The following is a 21,593-nucleotide window of genomic DNA, read 5'->3' as shown; positions in this document are numbered from 1 at the left end:
AGCATAATAAGCTACAGAAAAGCACTTTTCAAATATAAAGTGTAAGAAACCTTCTAAATTATTATGCTAATTTCGCTTACAATTTTAAATTCCAGAGGACACATTTTGTCTCTGCTTCACTATTTCAAGTTTCCTGCGCATAAACCATGTTAACATGTAGGGGCAGTGAGGATTCAATCTTGATTGCACAAGGCCAATTTCTTTCTAGAATTTCAGATTTTCCTTTCCCAGGACTAAACTACAAGCGAGCGAAATTTCATTGTGCAAACTTTTCTTTATTTTCATGTTCCTAATATCTTGGACTTCCCTTAAAAGCTAACCTGGAAGGTGGTAACCTTCAAAGAGACTGACAAAGAAAGGCCCTGTCCCTTTGAAGTTCCTCAGTTAGAAGTTTCCCCGGTGGTCAGAGAGATGAGCGCTCTCTCAGAAGCCAAGTTGTAGGAGTAGAGGTCTCGGGCAAAGGCCACCCAGATATTTTTTGTCTTGATTCCAGCACTACTACCTCAGATGAAAGAGGATGTCGGCCCAGTAAGCTGGAGTCTTTCGCTGCCTGCGTTATACACTGTCTACTCAATCCTGTACAGCTGATAGAAATACAGTGTTATTTGCTAATGATTCACATCAGATTTATCCACTGGTGCTACAGTCTGAAGTACTTTCTCCTTCTCACTTTATAGCTCATTTATTCAGCTTCATATTTTCATTCACTGATAAACTTTTGATAAACACAGAGATGTGTATTTATTCACTGCAATGACTGAAGTCAGAGCTTAAATTAAAAATGCAATTTTGATAATCTGTCCCAATGCTAAAGTACTCTCAATATTCCTTTATGTATACTTACAATTATACGAGGCACTACCTTCTGTGCAGATATCCTGTAGTCTCAACTAAATATTATAACAACTTAATGAATATCAGCAGGGATTTTTAAGTTGGTAATGATAGCCATAATCTGGAATTGAGACTCTCAGTTCACTCTTAGATTTCTTAATAAGTTAGAAAATTGAATGGTTGTGGCCACATTGCCTGTGAAAGAACTTTTTATGACAGAAAAACCATTGGAGAATTTTCTAAAAAAATCACTGGACTTGATTTGGTTGGAACATTTGTGATTTTTCTTTTCTTTTTTTGCCTGTCCTTGTTGCTATAGAGTGTTGAGATTTTAAAATTGTTCCCTGTTTTTTTTTCTTTTTTTTTTCTGATTACTGTGTGAAAAAGTAAAATCATCCCTCCTCGATAGTCATGCTTTTAAGATTTTAGAATCAGTGTAACAAATATTAACTGGAGAACATTCTTCGTAGAAATATTTAAATAAATTAAATTAAGCTAAAATTCAGGATTAAAGGTCTCTGGAATTAAAAGGAAATCAGGTATCAATGAGACTTTACCTTTTCCTTTTCTAGTGATGAAAATCCTGTGATTTAAGCATAACACATTGTTGTTTTGCAGAAGGAATGGGAAAACAATTAAAATAGGACTTCAACAGCAGCCTCATCAGAATGAAGTTGCTCAGAAAGTCTCATACCATTCCAAGGTTAAAACTAAAAGTATGTATTAGCCATCCCAGATCTCATACCTACCTCTCTTGGAAGTTAAACACAGACTACCAATTCATAAAATCTCCACACATCTAAAGTTAATTAAAAGTTAGTTCATAGTCTTGAGGAATAATTCCTCCAATACCGAATCACCTGTGTAGTTAACATGGCCTTTGAACTGTTCATGGGTCTGCTTCACAGCCAGAATTTTCATTGGAATAAAATCTTTGAAGGCCAGTCAATCTTCTGCTATTCTGAGGACCGAGAAAGTGCAATAATTTCTCAGATATTCAGTCTGATGCCAAAAAAACCATCACACTTTTAATTTTCTATGCTACTAATTTCCATGTCTGTTTCATGATAAGCTTATGGCTGTGTTTAAATTTCTTTTCCTTTACCCCTCTTCCATTAACATAGGTTCCACCTAGAACGTCCTATATGCCTAAAGATGACCTTCAGTGGCTTTGAAGTTATGATCTTTATATCTAACCCACAAGGCTTCTCATGTGAAAGGCTATGTTTCCTTTAGTTTCTAAGTCTTTAGGAAGAAGGCTATTGCATGTCTTTTATATTTCTGGAAGAGGCAGAACATACTTCTTTTTACTCCTTCTGCTGCCGCTGTCCTTTTATGCTGGGTCCTTTACTTTTCTCAGTTACTAGACTGCTGGGTTTTATCAAGATTTTTCTACCAACCAAGTTAGCATTCATTTTCTGGAGGCACTCAAAATTATAACAGTAGTTCTGATAGTTATGGCATGAGTCAAGGACTTTTGAAAGGAAAAGACAAAGCAAAGGAAATAAAAAATGGCATCTGATAAGGGTGGAGTCTTTGAACAAGATATGGGGACCACATTCTTTCTTAGACTTCCAGGAAGCTCCTAGAAATACAAGGAGAATAAGTAAACCTAACCTTCTCAGAAATATGGTCAGAGACCATATCTACAAAGACACTAAGTACCTTTCTTGCCCATGACCAATTTGAATGCTCTTAGGGGTAACATTTTAGTGCTGGCAGGAAGTCCAGGAAGGTGGAGGAATGGAAGCCAATCCTACAGTTAGCATGGTCTTCTCTTTCTAAACCTGATGCAATTGTTCTTACCTTCCTTAGTAAAGCCAGCATCCTAGCATTGTATTTGTTAGGTATGAGACAACTGGGATGAGATTGTCTCATGAACTGTAGACGTGCAAAGTGTCATATGATAAATGATAAATGATTAACAATGGAATCATATCTTTAACCTGCCCATATTTTAATAGAAATCTGGAGGGTATGAACCTAAGCCAAAGACGGCTTATTTTCTTCAAGTTTCAGGTGGATGTATACGCATTCCAGATTAAATGGTTTATTACACAAGGAGAATAAACTTCCTGCCAAGCTTTGTTGGCAATCATATTTCAAAAGAATACATTCATCTGTAGTGGGAAGAACACATTTAGAGATTTTAGTAAGATACTCATAACTAACTATCCTTAAGTCAAAACATCACTTTCAGTACTCAAAGAGAAAACATGACAAGAATTTTTTTAAAAGTATATTTATTATGTTCCTTATAAGAACTTAAAAGTAAAGCAAGGGCAAAGAGAACAGGCAAATGTAGGAAGAGGATAGAATATCCTGAGAATGAAACAAATATGGAGGATGAATGAAAGATTTCTGCCAAGGGAGACAAGACAATAGGAGCCCTGTCCTGTTTCCAGCCAAAGAAATTACCTGCTCTAATAGGATTTGACCCACCTAGTAAGACGCCCTGGCCTTTCATTCCCTCACTTCCTGTCTCTCCCCACCTCCACCGCACAGAGAGTGTTCAGTCAGTTAAAGCGCTTGCAACTCAACTAGTTTTGCTTAGATCTCACTCTTTTTGATGAATTACTATATAGGAAAGTTAGAAGGCTTTTAATTTAATAAATTGATATTTGAAACTCCAACCTGTCATCCAGTTCTCTCTTAGCATCAGAACCTCTTTCATACATTCCTTTGACTCCTAAACCTATTCAACGGTCTTCTATTTATGTAACCAGTTAGTGAGTTAAGATGCAATCAGAAAAGAACCCCCTCCATGACCTATGAGGACCAGTCTCTGACAGGGACGACCTTATTGTCAGCTCTACACCTGGATGCACCACTCCACGTTCAGGTAACAAAAGATGCTGTGGAGACACGCAATCACGTATTGACTTTACTTATCACTACGATGCACACATTATGGTCAGCCGCATACCACAAAATATGCAAACACCAGTGTCTGTTTCAAAGTCTCTTCAGGCTGTTCAGCAAGTGAGTAAGCAGTCTATAGTTCCTGTGCCATCCACCTCTCTACGTCTTTCCTCTACGGGAAGAATTGAGGAGGTATCATAGGGAATAGTATGTACATCATCTTACTTTTATATTTTAAGTTGTGCACCTCACTTATTACCCCATGGGTTAATTTTCTAAATTTCTGTGCATGTGACCTTGTTTGAAATAGGAGCTTTTACCAGCATGCCTTTAATCCCAGTACTCGGGAGGTAGAGGCAGGTGGAGCTCTGTGAGTTTGATTCCAGCCTGGACGACAAAGGAAATTCAAAGACAGTCAGGGATACACAGAAAAACCATGTACCAAAAAAATAAATAAATAAAACCAAAGAAAGCAAGGAAGAAAGAAAGAAAGAAAGAAAAAAAGGAAAGAAAGAAAGAAAGAAAGAAAGAAAGAAAGAAAGAAAGAAAGAAAGAAAGAAAGAAAATAGGAGCTTTCTATATCAATTGAGATGAGGTCTTGTCCACTTTGGCTGGGTCTATTTGATTAGTATCATTGTACCAATAGATAGCCCTTGAACGTAGGAGAAAGTCCGTAGGAAGATAGAATTCAGATCTGAGGAATTACAAGTCAGTTTGCCAAGGATCCAGAAATGAGGAAACAGTGCTCCACAGGTTTCTAGAAAAATCACCCTATGAAGCCTTGATGTCTCACTTCAGTCTCTGTAATTGCGAGGGAGTCCTTTCCTATTGTGTTAAGCCACACCACTGGTGCCCACTTTTGGCATCTGTGTTAGCTGGAATGTGAATGGCCCCCATAGGGTCATATATTTGAGTGCTTATTGACCAGTTAGAATTGTTTAAGAAGGATTGAGAGGTATGACCTTGTTAGGGTGGATGTGGCCTTATTACAGGGGTTCTGTCACTGAGTGTGGTTTTGCAGTTTCAAAAGTCCATGCCATCATACCCAGTATCCAAGTCAATCTCTCTCTCCCTCTCTCTCTCTCTCTCTCTCTCTCTCTCTCTCTCTCTCTCTCTCTCTCTCTCTCTCCCTCTCCCTCTCCCTCTCCCTCTCCCTCCCTCCCTCTCTCTCTCTCTCTCTCTGTGTGTGTGTGTGTGTGTGTGTGTATGTGTGTGTGTGTCTTCTGCCAGTGGATCAGGAAAGAGGATGTGAAGTTCTCAACTGCTTCTACAGCACCATACCTGTCTACTCCCCACCATGAAGATCATAGACTAACTGTCTAAAATTGTAAGCAAGCAGCCAATTAAGTGCTATCTTTTATAAGATTTGCCTTGGTCATGGTATCTCTAAATAGCAATAGAACAGTAACAAAGACAGCATCCTAGAAAACTCATATATGAGCAGGGGGGTGGTGTAGTGATAATGGTAATGGAAAAAGAATAAAAGAATATTGCAGAATCAAAATATTATCATCAAGTAAAAATAATTCATGTAAATATCATTTTTATCAAAACAAACCAACTCTATTCAATTAATCCTATGATATAAACTCCTTCCCATCCAACTGGAAATAAGGAACACCTCAGACAGCCTATATGTCTGAAGATCTCTTAAAGGGTATCTTAAAATTCTACATGCATCCACATTCCTTGGTTCAGAAATCACAAGATATAGATTAAACACCAACAACCTTTTCAGAATTTATTAATATTCTTCCATGCCAACATCAATGCTATTTTTTCTCTATAAACGATAGGCAATGGAGTTTACTGAAAACACCAAAAGGAGGTGGATTTTGTGTACCACGGGCTAAAGGTATCAATGTAGAAATGTATGTTCTTCAGGCCAAGCCAGGAAAGAACCTTGGATCTGGGCTGCTTGGCTATTACAGACACTGATCAATCCAATTGGTCCAAGTATTTGAAGAATGAAGAGAGAGGGTATAACAAAATGTAAATTTGCAGAGCAAGAGTGAGAAGGCACCAAATTCCCGTTAGAACAATTCGAGCGGCCCAGACAGAAAAAAGGCAGGATCCAGTGCCTCTACACAGCCTAACTGATCCCTTTCAGTAACACCCATGTAAATGCAGATAAACAATGCCTTGCAAGAATCCAGCTAAAATTACAGATCACTGAAGTCATCTGCTTATTATATGGTTAAAGAACCTAAAGTTAAATAGAAAGAGCAGATTTCTCTGAGTCCATAAGGAAAGCAACAGCAAGGGAATGGAAAAACAAATAGCTGTACTCCTAGGAAGGCCACCATTAACTAGACACCTTAACATTATATGGAAAAGCATTTAATTAGATTTTGGCTTTCAGAAAGTTAATGTCTATGATGATGGAAGAGAGGTATGGAGGCAGGAAAAGCTGAGAGCTTTCATCCAAAAGAAGAAGGCGGGGGGGGAGGGAGGGAGAGGGAGAGAGAGAATATCACACAGTCTCCTTCCAGTGACACACCTTCTCCAGTATGGCCATGCTTCCTGGATCTTAATGATCTATTGTCAACATTCCTCTCTATATATATCTAGCCTACAAATTTGCTTTTGTCCAGGCTCAGTTTATGTGAAAATGACATAGTCATCATCTTTAAATTCTCAATAATATTTGAAGGAAACTGATAAAGTTACTTCTCATGTGTTTTGTTTTTGTTTTTGTTTTGTTTTTTTGTTTGTTTTTGTTTTGTTTTGTTTTGTTTTGTTTTGTAACTTGGATGACTGTGGTATTTGAAGGAAAATAGCCCTGAAAGGGAGTGGTGGTGTTAAGAGGTATGGCTTTGTTGGAGCAGGTGTGGTCTTGTAGGACCAAGTGTGTTACTGTGGAGGTTGGATGTGAGGTCTCATGTGTGCTCAAGCCTTACCCAGTAAGACCATATACTTTCAGTTGCCTGTGATAAGACAGGATCCTCAATTCCTTCTCCAGAACCATGTCTGGAGGCCACCATGCTTCTTGCCATGACGATAATGGACCAAACCTTTGAAACTCTAATCATCACCTCAATTCATTGCTTTTCCTTGATAAGAGTTGCCGTGGTCATGTGGTCATGATGTCTCTTCACAGCAATAGAAACCCCAACAAAGATGATGACTTTGTTCATTTTTCCCCATTTTTTATATGTGCAGATTCCACATAAACTTTCCATTTCCCTGTTTGTACACTATTCCAGATAATTCGATCAGTGCTGTTTCCTAAGGCTTTCAAGTTCAATTTCACACAGTTGAATCAAATTTTATTCATTCTTTAAATCAAGAGTTTTTCTTGAGTTATTTGTAGTGTCAACATGTTAATTATCATCAACATCTTATTCAAGTTTTGCATGATCACATTATTAATGTTTTCCTCATTAAACATATATATAACATAATATATAATATTATATATATGATTATTCTCTGAGTTAAATTGTATCTGATTCTCTAAATGATTTTATTTTTGATTCTTTTATTTTGTAGCCTCTTCCAATTGTTTCCTCTTTTTTAATACTTTGTAATATCACCTTTTCTTATAAGATTTTAAAGGGAGTACTTTTATTTGTTTAATGATTGTAAAAATGCCCCTAAGCGGATTCAGAGTATTTTTCCACATTAAATTATCTTTAAACTCTACTTGGTCTTTGGTCTGTTATAGATTTATTCATTTTCTCAGGCATTAAGATTTCAATGTGTTAGACCCTATGCAGGCTCACATTTCTTGGTCATTTGCTGGTGGCAATGTTTTCAGAGGACTATGCAATGAAGTTTTTTTTTTTTTTAAAACAAAAAAAACTTAAACATAAAGTCATGATTTTAAAGGAAGTTTGTGATTGTATCTTCTACTATGTTCACAGCTATTGCCTGCTACAGGTTAGATGTGCCTGCAAGGGACGCGGCATTGCCTAAATAGAAGGGTTTTTTTTGTGTGTGATGATCATGAAAGATCATGTCCATCCCTGATTCAAGATGGTCGCTGACTTTACGTGAGGAAGAAGCCTCGTACTGTTGCCATATCTGGAAGATATCGGTGGCTTTTCATACCATGCCTACCTGACTCTGATGGGCTATGCCTCCTTAGCTATAAACTCGAGTTAATCCTATCTCTCATAAATTTATTTTGGCATTTAATTCTTTCACAGCACACAGGAAAAAACTACTGTATCAGATAAGAACACAAGCTGGGCCTTTTTATACATTCTTCTTTCTTAGAAGGTTGGAGGGAGATTTACATGTGCATGGGAGTCCTTGGTTTTACTTTACAACAGTGTTAATGTTTATCAATAATTTGCCAGTGTTACCTGAAATGATAGGCTTGTTTTACTTTCAGCTCCTAATTATAATAAGATTTGGCCTTTGAATGGTTCCTGCACTCTGGAAATGCTTCTGAAATACCTCCCCTTTTGTGGGACCTGAGATGATGTGTCTTTTTTTTGTACTCATAGAATCTGTAAACCAATTTGAAATTCATCATTCTTAAGTAATATCCTCTCAGTAAACTGGGTTTGGAATTCTACGTCGTTCTCTAGGGTTCTTCCTATATTTAGCTTTCAATTGATAATACTTCTTTGACTTAAGATTTATTTTTATTCATTTATAGTTGTGTTTGCCTGTAAGTGTACCATCTATTCTAGGTGCCCTAAGGCAGCAGCAGACAGCATCAGATCATTTGAGGCTTGAGTTACAGGTAGTTGTTTATCTCCAGGGGTGCTGGAAACAAAACTCAGGTCCTCTGGAGGATCGGTAAGTGCTCTTTATAAAAAAGCCATCTCCCCAGTTCAAATTTTTTATTGTCATTGCATTAATAATATAAAAATCATATTTTCTAAAACATTGAGCTCTCTCATCCCCCCTTCCTTCATTATTTTCATTTCACACTGTGGATTATAATAACACAGATTATAATGCCTGTTTTATGAGTATTGCCTAAGAAAGAAATTATGCGGAGTTAAGAGAATCTAAATTCATGTACATTTACTAAACTCTTTCTCACTGAGAAATGGGTTTTTTTTTTTTTTTTTTTTTTTTTTTTTTTTTTTTCTTTTGGTTTTTTGAGACAGGGTTTCTCTGTGGTTTTGGAGCCTGTCCTGGAACTAGCTCTTGTAGACCAGGCTGGTCTCGAACTCACAGAGATCTGCCTGCCTCTGCCTCCCAAGTGCTGGGATTAAAGGCATGTGCCACCACTGCCCGAGAGAAATGGGTCTTAAAAGGTAAACTTTGTCTCTTCAGTGCTTTGGACCTGCTTTGATTTTCTTATAAAATCAGTTGTTACAATGCTATAATACATTTTTTCAAATTCTAATCTTATACATATTTAGGAAACATTTATGTATTTATGTACTACATATCCTGAATAACTAGTGTGAGCATGTTTTCATAGAGATGGCTCTGTAGTGAACATAACCTGCCACACATTAATGTAAGAAGCACACTGCACAACCCCTGATTCCTGAATGCTTGTTTTCATTATGTAAATGTTAACAGTTCCTTGTGTGATATACTATGAAAGAGAATGTCATCTTTGCATTTGATACAGGTATTTTTGATACAGTATGGTTCTGATTCTGTAGAGCTTATTCTTTGGAGGTCCCAGTGCCTGACTTTGAAAAACAGAGCAGATCTATTTTCCCTGTGCGGTAGCATTCTTCTCCTTCAGAAAATTCCCTAAGCTTGGTCTTTCATACCGTCATGTTTGTTACATGTTCATGGAGGTTTAAGAATATCTGCAATTAGTCTTGGTTTATGCTTGATGAATGCAACTGGAGAATTCTTATCTGGACCAGTTAATTTATCATATGCTAGTGTCTATGCCACAAAGCTTGTCTTTGTAGATGTCATATTTCTCCATAATATATTGATGGATCTCAAACTATTCAGGTAGAATCATGGAATAATGTTTTCCGGGGTAGAAATTTTGAGAAAGCAAAATGATGGCTACAACAAAAATCAAATCAAAAGCAACATGGAATCAAAAATTACAGACTTAGTTGCTGAAGTGGTTTACTAATACATTAATAAAGGTATTTAGGTAAATGTGTTTGATTTAAAGCGTGTATTTGCCATTGAAACATCACCAAGGCATGGCATCACTGCAAATGCCTGGTGTCAGGATTCTGTTCAGCATTGGTTTGAAAACCAAAGCTCTCTTCCGTATCCCTATGACCACTATACTTTCACTTTTATCCCTTCAGCCTGTTTGTCACCAACCTCTTCTACTTTCTGGGAATCCTACAATTCGTCTATCTCCAAGAAGTTATCAGATACTGTTTTTATCTCGCTGAGGATGTTGGAATCAATCTATGATTCTGTTTTACAAAGCATCCATCACTTGGTTTCCTAGAGTCTGTTCCCCATACTCTCCCCACATATGCAGAGATTAAGTAGCCAAAGCTATCCAAATAAAACAGTCCACAACAGTCCACAACCCCCCTCTGAGTTTATCTCCTTTGAATCATCATCATCATCCTCATTCTTAAGTATCTCTTCCAAATCCATAAGCCGTAAGTTATTGGCTAATGGTCATTATCTAGTTTTGGATGGAGAATTCCTGCTTTCTCTTCCCTGTATTTCTTATGTTGTGATGTGTTGTGCTATGACCCTCTCATGCTTTAAATAATACTGTCTTCTTATTCCTACTCTTTACCTTCATGTAGCCAGACATGGTTACATAGGTTATATTTTTATTTTCTCTCCATTTTTTCCTTTTATTGTTAGAGCAATTAAAACATTATATATATATATATATATATATATATATATATATATATATATATTCATCAATTTTCTTTTATAATCTTCTCATGGCATAGCCAAAGCCTTCCTTTCTTCCTTCCTTCCCCTTTACCTTCACTCTTCCTTTCCTGTCTTCTTATACTAATCCATATATGCTCAAACCTAGTGACTTTTATCTCAGTCTCGTTGATATTGACACATCCTGAAAGTATCAGCGAGCATCTACCATTTTCCACAAATTCCTGAAGTTGAGTTCAGGTTTTGAGAACTCCTTTCTGAAAGAAAACACAAACTCACAACTAAAGTGTCCAGCATGGCTAGAACCCCACGGGAACTCAGTATTTGTCCCTGTAATGAACTCCATGCCAGAGAAACAGCCATCTGAGACAGGAAGTGTAACTTGTCCACTGGTTTTGAACCATATGGATTTTATGTACAATATTTTCCTGAAGCTCTCTGGCTTTCAGCTCTGAGACTGGATCAAGACTAATTATCATGCTCTGAAATCAACTGAAAGTGTGTTAACATTTGACTGACTCTCTTTTCTCTCTTTGAGGAGTGTGGATGTTTTGTACTAGGTGATAATCAGCAGAAGTGCCGGAGAAACTCGAGAGGAACAAATAGTAAGTGAAGTGGCAGAACTTTTATTTTCTCTGCCCTCTCTCTGTGCATGCCAATAGACCCTGGAATAGGTCCTTTTTCTAAGCAACCCAGGAAGCCAACGGGGGATAATGCAGACTGTGTGGTGTCTGTTGTAAACTGCCAGGCTGTTCTAAGTGTGGAGCATTGATGACACGGGTATAACTGTGAGGATAAAGTAAATAGGAATTGTAGGTGGCAGTATCAAAATTGCTATACCTGCAAATTTGGTGCTAAATTTGTGCATGCTATAGCTTGGTGTTTCTATGCAAGGTAGCCACATTTCCTAAAACTCAGCAAAATGAATCAAAACTGTTCCTGCAGAGGAAAACATTTCCACACTATATTATTCTAAGAGGGAAACATGAGATTTGCAAATGCAGTCCACTAGATATGCGTTTCTAAATGAGACTGATTAGATAAGGCCATGAGCAGCAAACGTGCATTTGATTCATGCGGAATTGTCGGCCCTCTTCTTCTTTATTCCTCCCCTAAGAACCTTTGGTTCAATTGTGCTTTTAGTGAATCCCTGAAGACTAACAGGATGACTCTTTATGATGCAAGAGCACTTTTGAACTATATGGGCAATGGCTTGTTTTGTAGTCAAATTAATGCCTCTTGGGAAGATGGGGTGGGGGGGGAGTGTTCTACTTTCATTCCGTGCTGTGACAAAAGGCTCCAACTAAAAAGAACTTCAGAAGGAAAGGGTTTGCCTCGGTTTACCAGTTAGAATCCATCCTTGAGGAAATCAAGGCAGGAAGGAACTCAAGCAAGAATGTAAAGAAAGAACTGTGGAGGGATGCTGCTTTCCGGCTCAATAGAAGGGTCATGTTTGGCTAGTTTTCTTATATACAGATAGGGCCATGTAGCTAGTGATGACAATCCCCACAATGGGTTGCTCCCTCCCGAGATGATAAATTAGCAATAAAGACAATCCTGCCACAAGTCAACAGGCCAATCTGAGCTGGTAATTCCTCAGTTGAGCCTTTTCTCTCAGATGCTCTAGTCAGTATCAAGTTGACACTTAGAGTAAGTACATAAAGCTAACTAGGATAAAAGGCATTTGATGTTTGAGTGGCTTATAACTTTTTTCATGATAGAATTTAAAAACACTGAAAGTCACCCTGTTTAATAAATAGTTAGTGTCCAAATAATTTCTTTTGTAAAACTACAAAAAGACTTTTGTTTGTTTACATAACTAGAAGTCACAAGTCCCTGGGGCTCTACAAAATCTAGTTTTTCATATATTTAAAATGTTCTATACACGAGAACAACGAGGTTATTTACTTGATACTTTTATGTGGATATAACTTTCTCTTTTCTCATCCAGTATCAGTAATGATTTTATATATATTATAGTTGTTTCGATATATTTATATAGATGAAAGATAGATGATAGATAGATAGATAGATAGATAGATAGATAGATGATAGATAGATAGATAGATAGATAGATAGATAGATAGATAGATGGATGATAGATGGATGATAGATAGATAGATAGATAGATAGATAGATAGATAGATAGATAGATAGATAGATAGATATCACACCACAAGGAAACTCGTTCTGTGTTCTGTCAATTCAGGTTTTAGTCACAGTAACAAGAAGACTTTTAGTAAACTTTCCTCTGAGTTTGGAGGTGACAAGGTTGAATGACAGCCGTAACTATAGTGCAGAGTGTTTGGTGGATGCTAAATGTAAATTTCTGAATTGGAATACTGCCGGGTGTGAGATTCGGATCTTCTGGAACACACTGTGTAGCACCAGTGGGATCAGTGTGGCACTGCGGTAAGCACTGGTGAGAAGAGTCACTGAGGCTGACTCTAGATGCTGCCATGTGGGGAGGACTTCTCCTTGACAGTTTCTAATAGTAATGCTTCTGCTCATTAGCAAAGCTGGATGAATCCATGAATCCTCCCATTTCACATGACATATTGGAAGCCATCGTTTTTCCTATCTGACTGATGAGCTCCTGAAGTTCATATGGCTAGCATCTTAAACTGATAGCTAGAATTCTGGGCAGATTGCTAATCCGGGCAGTTCCCTGTGTTCTTTACAACACAGGGCAGTATCCTGTGTTGGGGTTACTGGGCTTTATTAATAGAATATTGGGGATCACTAAAAAGCACCCCCCAAAAAGCAACGAAGACACTGTAAAGATTCAAGTGGTTTAGGTCTGACTGTCCCCAAACACCATTTACCTGATGTGCTATGAGACAAGATCTCATTTAATTCCAATGACAGGATTTAGCTATAAGACTTCAGTGGAAAGCATAACAAAATAACTAACGTCAATATTCAACAGAGTAAAAATGAGTTTATCAAATTGTTATTAAATAAAGGACATTGTTAGTTACAGAAAAGCAGCTAATCTAAAACTAACCTTCCTGGTATAAATAATTATTATAAAATAACATACAATAGTAATCCATAACAATAGTAAATAATGATATAATTATTATATGATATATAATTACTATAGTATAATAAGAATAAATGCTGTTGATCCATCAAATGCTACCTAATTAAAATATTCATTTTTAAAAAAGATGGAATAGGATATATGGCTATTCGATTATTAGTTTAAATTCATTTAAAAGGCAAAAAGGTAACTCTAGTATAAGAAGAAAAGAACAGGAAGAGGAAAATTGTTTAGTAAAAAGTAAGAGAATAAGTGGTCATGCATATAGATTTGAGCCACTATTGACTCTTCATGGGTTCTAGAGACAGGGAATCACTGCCTTCCATTGTCTACCACCAGGTAGCCTACTAGACTCTGGTGACTAACTCAAGCCAATGACAGCACAGATGGCTCTGCTTATACACAGTGGGCCATAAAATAAGACAAAGAGATATAGATCTTAAAAAGGGTTATAGGGGAGGAAACTGATAATAGTGAAAAGAGATAAGAAAGAGTAGGAGGAGAAAGTAATCATAATAAGCTACTTATTAAATAATCGAATAATATGATTAAATAATAAATATAAAAAATCTTTTAATACACAAGATTTCTAGGAACACAAAAACACCAAACACCAAAAAAATTCATATTAAGTTCCTGTTTTTTTCAAGTGACGATAATGAAAAAGAAGCCATAGACTGGAAAATATTTACAATATATGTGACTGACTAACTATATCTATAATATGAAAATGACACTGGAATCTAGAATGTAGAAAGATAAATATGGGTATTCAATAAGTCCTAAAAACATACCTGCAATAATTATATGGACTCAACAGATTATATTTGGATATCTAATTGTGCAATCACAATTAGGGTGGAAAGAAACATAAATGAATGAGAGCAAGGAGGGATACATGGGGAAGTTTGGGGAGAGAAAAGGAAAGGAAGACATGTAATTAAATTATAATCTCAAAAACAAAAAAAGAATTCTGAAGTATGCACATTGTAAAACAAAGCAAAGGAAACAGAGATTGGCCTACAAGAAAAAGGTTTTTGTTCTTATTCATCAGGAATTTCAAAGGTAAGGTACGTGTTTGAGAATGGTTGCAGTTAAAGGTTTTTCCCACACTCGTAAGAGAAGTGCAAAGTTATGAGCTGTGGGAATTTGTCTTCCCTGGGTGCTTCCTGCCTCTACATGCTCTCTGACTTCTCCATGTGTGCAGGTCTCATGACCTCCTTCGCCTGCACCATTTCCCAGGGTGAAATCTCTGACTAGCATCCCTGAGGTGAGAGAAAAAACACTTTCTCCTCAAGCTTGCTTTCCACTTACCTTAAATTAGGATCCCCAGGACCAGGTACTGTTTATAATGTTCAGCGTCCCTTAGGCCTGTGTGTTCCTTTTTGGACTCCAGCAACACCATAAAACAACCTACACATAGTGGTCATGCTGCTTCCTCTCCTGAACGATAAAATCCGTTTTCCTTACATCAGGAATCACATGCCTTCTTCCTGCAACCATAAAACATTAATAGGCAAATTTATTAGCTTCTAAGTAGGTTACAATCCCAGACACTGGCAACTGCTTTGAGAAGATTTTTACCTTTTCCAATGTAATTGAGTTTAGACATAGCTCATGAAGAAATCCCATTGCTGCACATTTATACAAGGGTCATGAAAACGTAAAATCCACAAAACTGTATGAGAATTTGATAGGACTTTAGATATCACAGCCAACATTTGACTTATCTAAGCAATGAATCAATTTAAGCTCATCAATTTAAAAAGTCAAACCACCGATTCAATGTAGATGAACCTCAAGAATATTATGCTGGATGACAGACACCAGGCGCAAAGACACAGCTTCCTCTCCGCTTTTTTGAAGTTCCACAGTGAAGAACTGGTGCACAGTGACACATTTTTTTTTTCACTTGTGGGGAGGGAATTCATGATATTTGCCTTAGGGAAGTTACACTTGAGATTTGCAAGTGGATGTGTTAAATATTCAATTATTTAAATACTGATTTGTGAAGGAGCAATATTCAATCATAGTGATCTGAAATGAGCGAAAGAAGATATATAAATAGTCTTTGATGCTACAACATGGCCATAAATTTTCAATGTGGAGGCTACCTATCAACAGGTCCTGCAGTAACCTGGGAACTGAAACAATGGATGCTGCCTACACAGACAGGTACATCAATAATCACATGAAAAGCGGGTTCAGGTGCCTTGCTTTGGTGAGATCATAACACAAAGAAGAATTGAACCTTGAAAGCATTCACATACAATCCAGCCACGTTAAGTAGATTCTGCAGATTTTTGAATGTATGTATTCATTTAGATATATTAAAAAAAAAATCAAAGAGAAAGAGGCCATCCATTTGAAGGAAATAGCAGTCTCAGGAGAGAGGTTGCAAGGCAAGGATATGGGAGGGATTGTACAGAGGAAATGGAAGGAGGAGAAATTATCCAATTATATTTTAATTAAAAGTTTTAATAAAAAAGAAAGAAATGCAAAAACAAAGAGGTTTAAAGGCCAACAAGGCTAAAGAAGTGAAAATGAAAATGAGAATACTTTCTGAAGTTCATTAAAAACAGTTGGTAGACAACAGAGACCTAGATCACATACTGGGTAGGATTTAGGGCGGTCTTTTAACTTCTATTATTTTCTTAACAGTGTTTTTATTGAAACTGATAGGAATCTGCAGTAAAGAAATTTGGGCTTAGAATTTATTTGACACATAATAGCGGCAGGGGCATTTTCTCCTCCCTTTGTCCTCCTCCCGTCCTCTCTCCCTCTGTCCTTCTCTCTGTCCCTCCCTCCCTTTCTTTGTATTTTCTGTGGGAAGAATCTAATCTATCTATTGGTAAGCATTGGAAGGGAGCTGAATGAGCCGCTGGAAACTGCACTTGAGTCTGCAAATATGATTATCTGTTTGGGTCAACTTTTCCTGGGCTTTGCTGTGCTGTTGAATAGCCCCCAACTCTCAGTGGAACGTGACAATAATGCATTTCTCACTCCTGTGGCCTTGCAGCTGCGGGCTGGCTGGGGTTTCCCTTCTTGTGCCTTTTCTCTCCGGCATCCAGATCGAACGTGCATTTTCTACTTGAAACATGTGGTTCTCTGGCAAAATGGAAAATTGTGGTAGCCAAAGCCTGCAGGGGCTCTTCAAGTTCTTATTCAGACATGCAGAAGTCTTGTGTTATGAAAGGTGAAAATTCTCTAGGAAATCCACTAATATGAGAGGTTTACACCGGAGAAAACATAATGTTCAAAGCGCACACTGAGTATCTTGTTTAGGAATGAGAAAATGCTGGCAATGTGTACATATGTGGGAGTGGATGAGACAGGAGCACAGGACGCACTGTAAGAGCTGATATCCGTGGAAATGGCATTAAATGGCAGCACTTGATCATTCCACAGTGTCTGGGGGAGCATGGCTGGAGGTGACACTGACAGTTTGGATGCAGATAATGAGGGACCACAAGTTGATGAAGAGGTGGATTCAGAAGAGGAATCTTCTAGCTGTCATTCAGATAAAAAGTCATAAGGATAGATCACAGGAGGCAGCAATAACCATGAATGTGGGTGAATCCCCACATAGTGAGTGCCAAGAACAGGGGACAGGGTTTCTATATGGGACAGTGCAAGGCACCTGCTGTGTAGGATATGCAGATCCTCATCCGGAAACATCTTGTAAATGACGGTGAGAAGCTTAGACTTTGTCCATGGAGCTGTGGCAATGTGATGAATTATTTAAAAAGAGGATCTATTTTTTTTTAATTCAGCTTCACTGAAGTAAAAAGAAATCTCCAGAATGGATAGAAACTGATGGAAAATATTAAAACATTCTCATTATATTAATGTTTTAATACAATGACTGCAGTGGCCTGAGATCATATGGTAGTCACAATAAAGTAAGTACATTTGAGAGTTATCAAGGGAATTGCATCCAGGGGATAGCACCAGCAGGCATTTGTGGCTTAAAGTTGGGAGTGGCTGTGAAGCGATCATTCCAATGCAATTCCTATGAAAAAATAAAAGTAAAACAACAACGGAAACAACAGGAACCTGGAGGGCAGAAGAAGCCTCTAACCAAAGAAAGAAAGGAGGATGAAGAGATTTTTTGCAGCTTTGTGATTCTGATTCTGAAGTGTGAACCACCTGCTGGACATCAAGTATGAAGCAGGAAAGTGACAGATGTGAAGTCTCTAGGAACACAGATGGCATGGAAGGGCCTGCGTGGCCTGTTGCTGCGTGACAAGCCAAGGGAAGGCTGGTCACTGGGATGTAGCTTTAACATCAGAAAGATTGTTTCAGATAATGTATTAATGGGAAGTGGGACAACTGAGTATGAATTGATTCCTGAGTAGACAAGATGAGGAATGACCTAATTACAACCTGTTCTGCGATCCTGAAAATGACAGTCATGGGAACGTGAGTTAAGAGATTCAAGGAAAATCTGGGTGCTTTTACAAACAAGTCGTGATGGTTTAAGGAACAGAAGGGCGGCTTCTTGGTGCAGAGGTTCTATGGCGTTACAATCAGAATAGAAATCCACGAGGAAGTGCAGGTTAATGAAAAGGCATGAGGGCTATATTCTTTGTTGTTTGTTTGTTCGTTTTAAAACCAAAAGGCCAAAACCTCGTGACAAGACTGTTCATAGGCCGTAGTAGGGGAGCTTACTGCTCCTACTTTGATAAATGGACATCAAATTAAACTGACTCCTAATGACTTATCATTATGCAGAATTGTTATAGATGACACGATCAATCCTCAGCTGTGCAAAGACTCCTGACCTCCTGACATGAGCAAGAAACAATTAATTATATTTATGCACTGAATTTGATTTAGAATCTGCCAATGAAGTTAAGCGTGCCTTAATACTTCCAAGGTGGAAATTTAATGTATTTACTCTGTTAGAGACTCTACATGACAAGGATACTAAAATTATTCTGTTCGGGTCCTTAATAGTAACCGCATGCGCATGTGTTGTGTTGTCTTCTTTTCTTTAGTTGAGTGAATATGTCCAATTTTTGACCTGAGTGGTAAACACACATGAAGTAGACTAAGGACATGAAGTTAGTAAAAATCAATTTACTTTTGACAAATATTAGAATATGTACAAATTATCCAATTTGCAAAATATTAGCTCTAGAATACCATATAAGCACAGCAATTGTTTCAACGGGGTGTCAATTGGTGAGCAAAGAGCAGGGGGAAAAAGCAAGTCATAGAACCATTTAAAACATACTAGTTGAGAAACCAAGCACAGGAAACAAATTCCTATACCACTGGAAAAGTAGATACTATTTACTTTGTAATAGATGTTAAAATTTATATTAATTACTTCATAAAGAGATGTCTCCTCAGCAACCTCGGTTAGTAACAGCTCTTTTTGGCTTCATTTCAAAATTCTAGATGAAATTTCTAACCACTATGAAGGAACATTGGAGAAATCACTCACCTCGATCATTGATAATTACAAAATTTATAAAACTTTTTTTCTTTATGATCATATGAATTATGCATTTCAAAACTGAGTCTCAGTTGTGTGAAGCAATCAAATTATAGATGTGATGTAATAAGTGTTAAAACTTCAGAAGATATTCATACAACCTACAGAAATATCATCCCTACTATCCCCCAGGAGGTCATGCTGTTCCCAGGTAATACCCCATACCCTCTCAATAATATACCCCTGTGATTTCATGGTTACTCCATTCATGATGAAATATATTGCCGATTTTTAGCCTGGTAAATTAATATCCTTTAGATCTCATTTTATAGATGACTGTCTCTGTTTCTCCTTCATGTTCAGATTAAGTAGCACTCACTGCTGCATTTATCATTGTGTTAAAAACAGAGAGTCATTCTTCTTTGAGACTGTATTTCACTATCTTCAACGATGATCTTCATTCATCCTTCAAATGTTACTACAGATACTAAGTGATTTGTAGGAACCACATCCTACAAATTATTAAAAGCCTTTATTTTTTTTAGCTCACACTAGAGTTTCAAGAATTAACTAACCATGATGGAGGGTAAGGAAGCAAATAAAAGGCCTTTCACTTTGGCAGTTAGTTTGTAGGGAAAAGATGAAAGCATAGTTAGTCTCTTAGATAATTTTGCCAATGGAGTTTATGTAAGATAAATGTGTTTACCGAGGTGTTTCTGATATATCAGATTCTCTGACACAGACAAAACACCAGCAAACAATAAGCAAGAAGAACAAGATATCTAGCGCTAAGAAGTTGGGACTTCCAACTTTTCTCATTCATTTCAGATTGTGTTTTTCAGAGCTTTCCTTCTTTGCTGTTTAATTTTGCTTTTTGTTTTTATAAGCAATGTTAGGGTCATTTTGCTCCTCCCAGAGCTTCCTCCTTCATAAGACTGTCACTGGGAATTTTCATTTCAGGCCATTCAAGGAGGCTCATGAGGGAAGTCCTGATTTCAACGAGAGGTTGCACTGAATTCCCTTTAAAAAGCATTTCTCCACCCAAAATTCTTCTCCACAGGGTTATGAACCACGTTGAGTAAATTACGTGACCTAATTTTTCAGTAACTTGAACTTCAAATTTAATCTCATACTTGATATGATTATGTGGCTGGCTTAATATTGTCAACCAGTTGTTGGAGTATTTACAATGTATAAATACAGGTTCAGTTTCTGACAAGTAACTGGATGCCATAATCTAGCATTTAAAAAATGTCACATAAGTTGGAAATAAAATAGGAAGATTCAAATCACTAAAAAGTAAAGAAAATATCCTCAGTGGGTAGGAAAATGACAGCATTAAGAAAAAAAGGTACAATTGTGTATAGTTCCATGTGGCTTAAATCCACCAGTTTCCATTGTGGGAATTTAATCCTTAAGAATCCTGGAGAGATGGCTCAGCGGTTAAGAGCATTGCCTGCTCTCCCAAAGGTCCTGAGTTCAATTCCCAGCAACCACATGGTGGCTCACAACCATCTGTAATGAGGTCTGGTGCCCTCTTCTGGCCTGCGGGCATGCACACAGACAGAACATTGTATACATAATAAATAAATAAATATTTAAAAAAAAAAAAAGAATCATGTCAGGTTGGTGGTTTAGTTCAGTGGTATATGCTCAGTAAGTACAAAGTCCTGGATTCAATCCTCTATAACACACACACACACACACACACACACACACTTTTACAAAATGTTATAAAAATTTCTCATAATTTTGTTCAGCAATAAATATTAGTCTAAAAATTTTAAATTCTCTTAGTGACATTTTCTGAATTGAGGTTGCCTTTTTCCAAACTTCTCTAGCTTGTATAAAGCTGAAATAAAGCAAGCCAAGCAGATTTATATTTTGACAACTTGATATATAAACCCATCACTATTTAAATAGAACCTTTCCTTTTTCATTTGTTTCCAAGATGGGAACATATATTTTTATCAATATCACAATGTAAAGTATTCCATCTTTTAAGAGCCTTACAGTCATCAAAAATTCAAAGACTTTGCTGTCCAACTATTACACATATATAGAGGGCCTAGGTTGGTTCCATGTAGGTCACTGGCTGTTCATCCAGACTCTTTGTGAACCTATGAGCCCAGGTTATATTTTTCTGTGGGTTTCCTTGTGATGTCCCTGACCAGCCTGACTCATACAGTCCTTCCTTTCTCCCTTCAGAGGGATTCGCTTCAGTGGGCTCCAATGTTTGGCTGTGGGTCTCTGCAAATGCCTCCATCAGCCACTGGATGATGCTTCTCTTTGACAATTGGATCAGGCACCAATCTGGTAATAGGAGATAGCCAGTTCAGGCTACTTATCCACTATTGCTAGAAGTCTAAGTTAAGGGTCATCCCCATAGACTCCTGGGAGAGTCCCCTGTGTCAGGCTTCTGAAATGCTCCACAGCAGATCCCCTCAGCACTCTCTCCCTCTTTGCTCCCCAAATCTGATTGCTTACGTTCCCATTCCCATCTGCTCTCAGTGCACTCATGAAATCTTTTTCTCCATTCCAGAATAATCTGGGAATCCCCCCATGTACTCTCCTTGCTACCTAGTCTCTCTGGGTCTATGGATTGTAGCATAGTTATCCTTTATTTTATAGCTAATATCCACTTATGAA

Source organism: Chionomys nivalis, chromosome 20, assembly GCF_950005125.1.
Source record: "Chionomys nivalis chromosome 20, mChiNiv1.1, whole genome shotgun sequence".
Lineage (NCBI taxonomy): Eukaryota > Metazoa > Chordata > Mammalia > Rodentia > Cricetidae > Chionomys > Chionomys nivalis.
Note: the sequence above shows the minus strand (reverse complement) of the source record.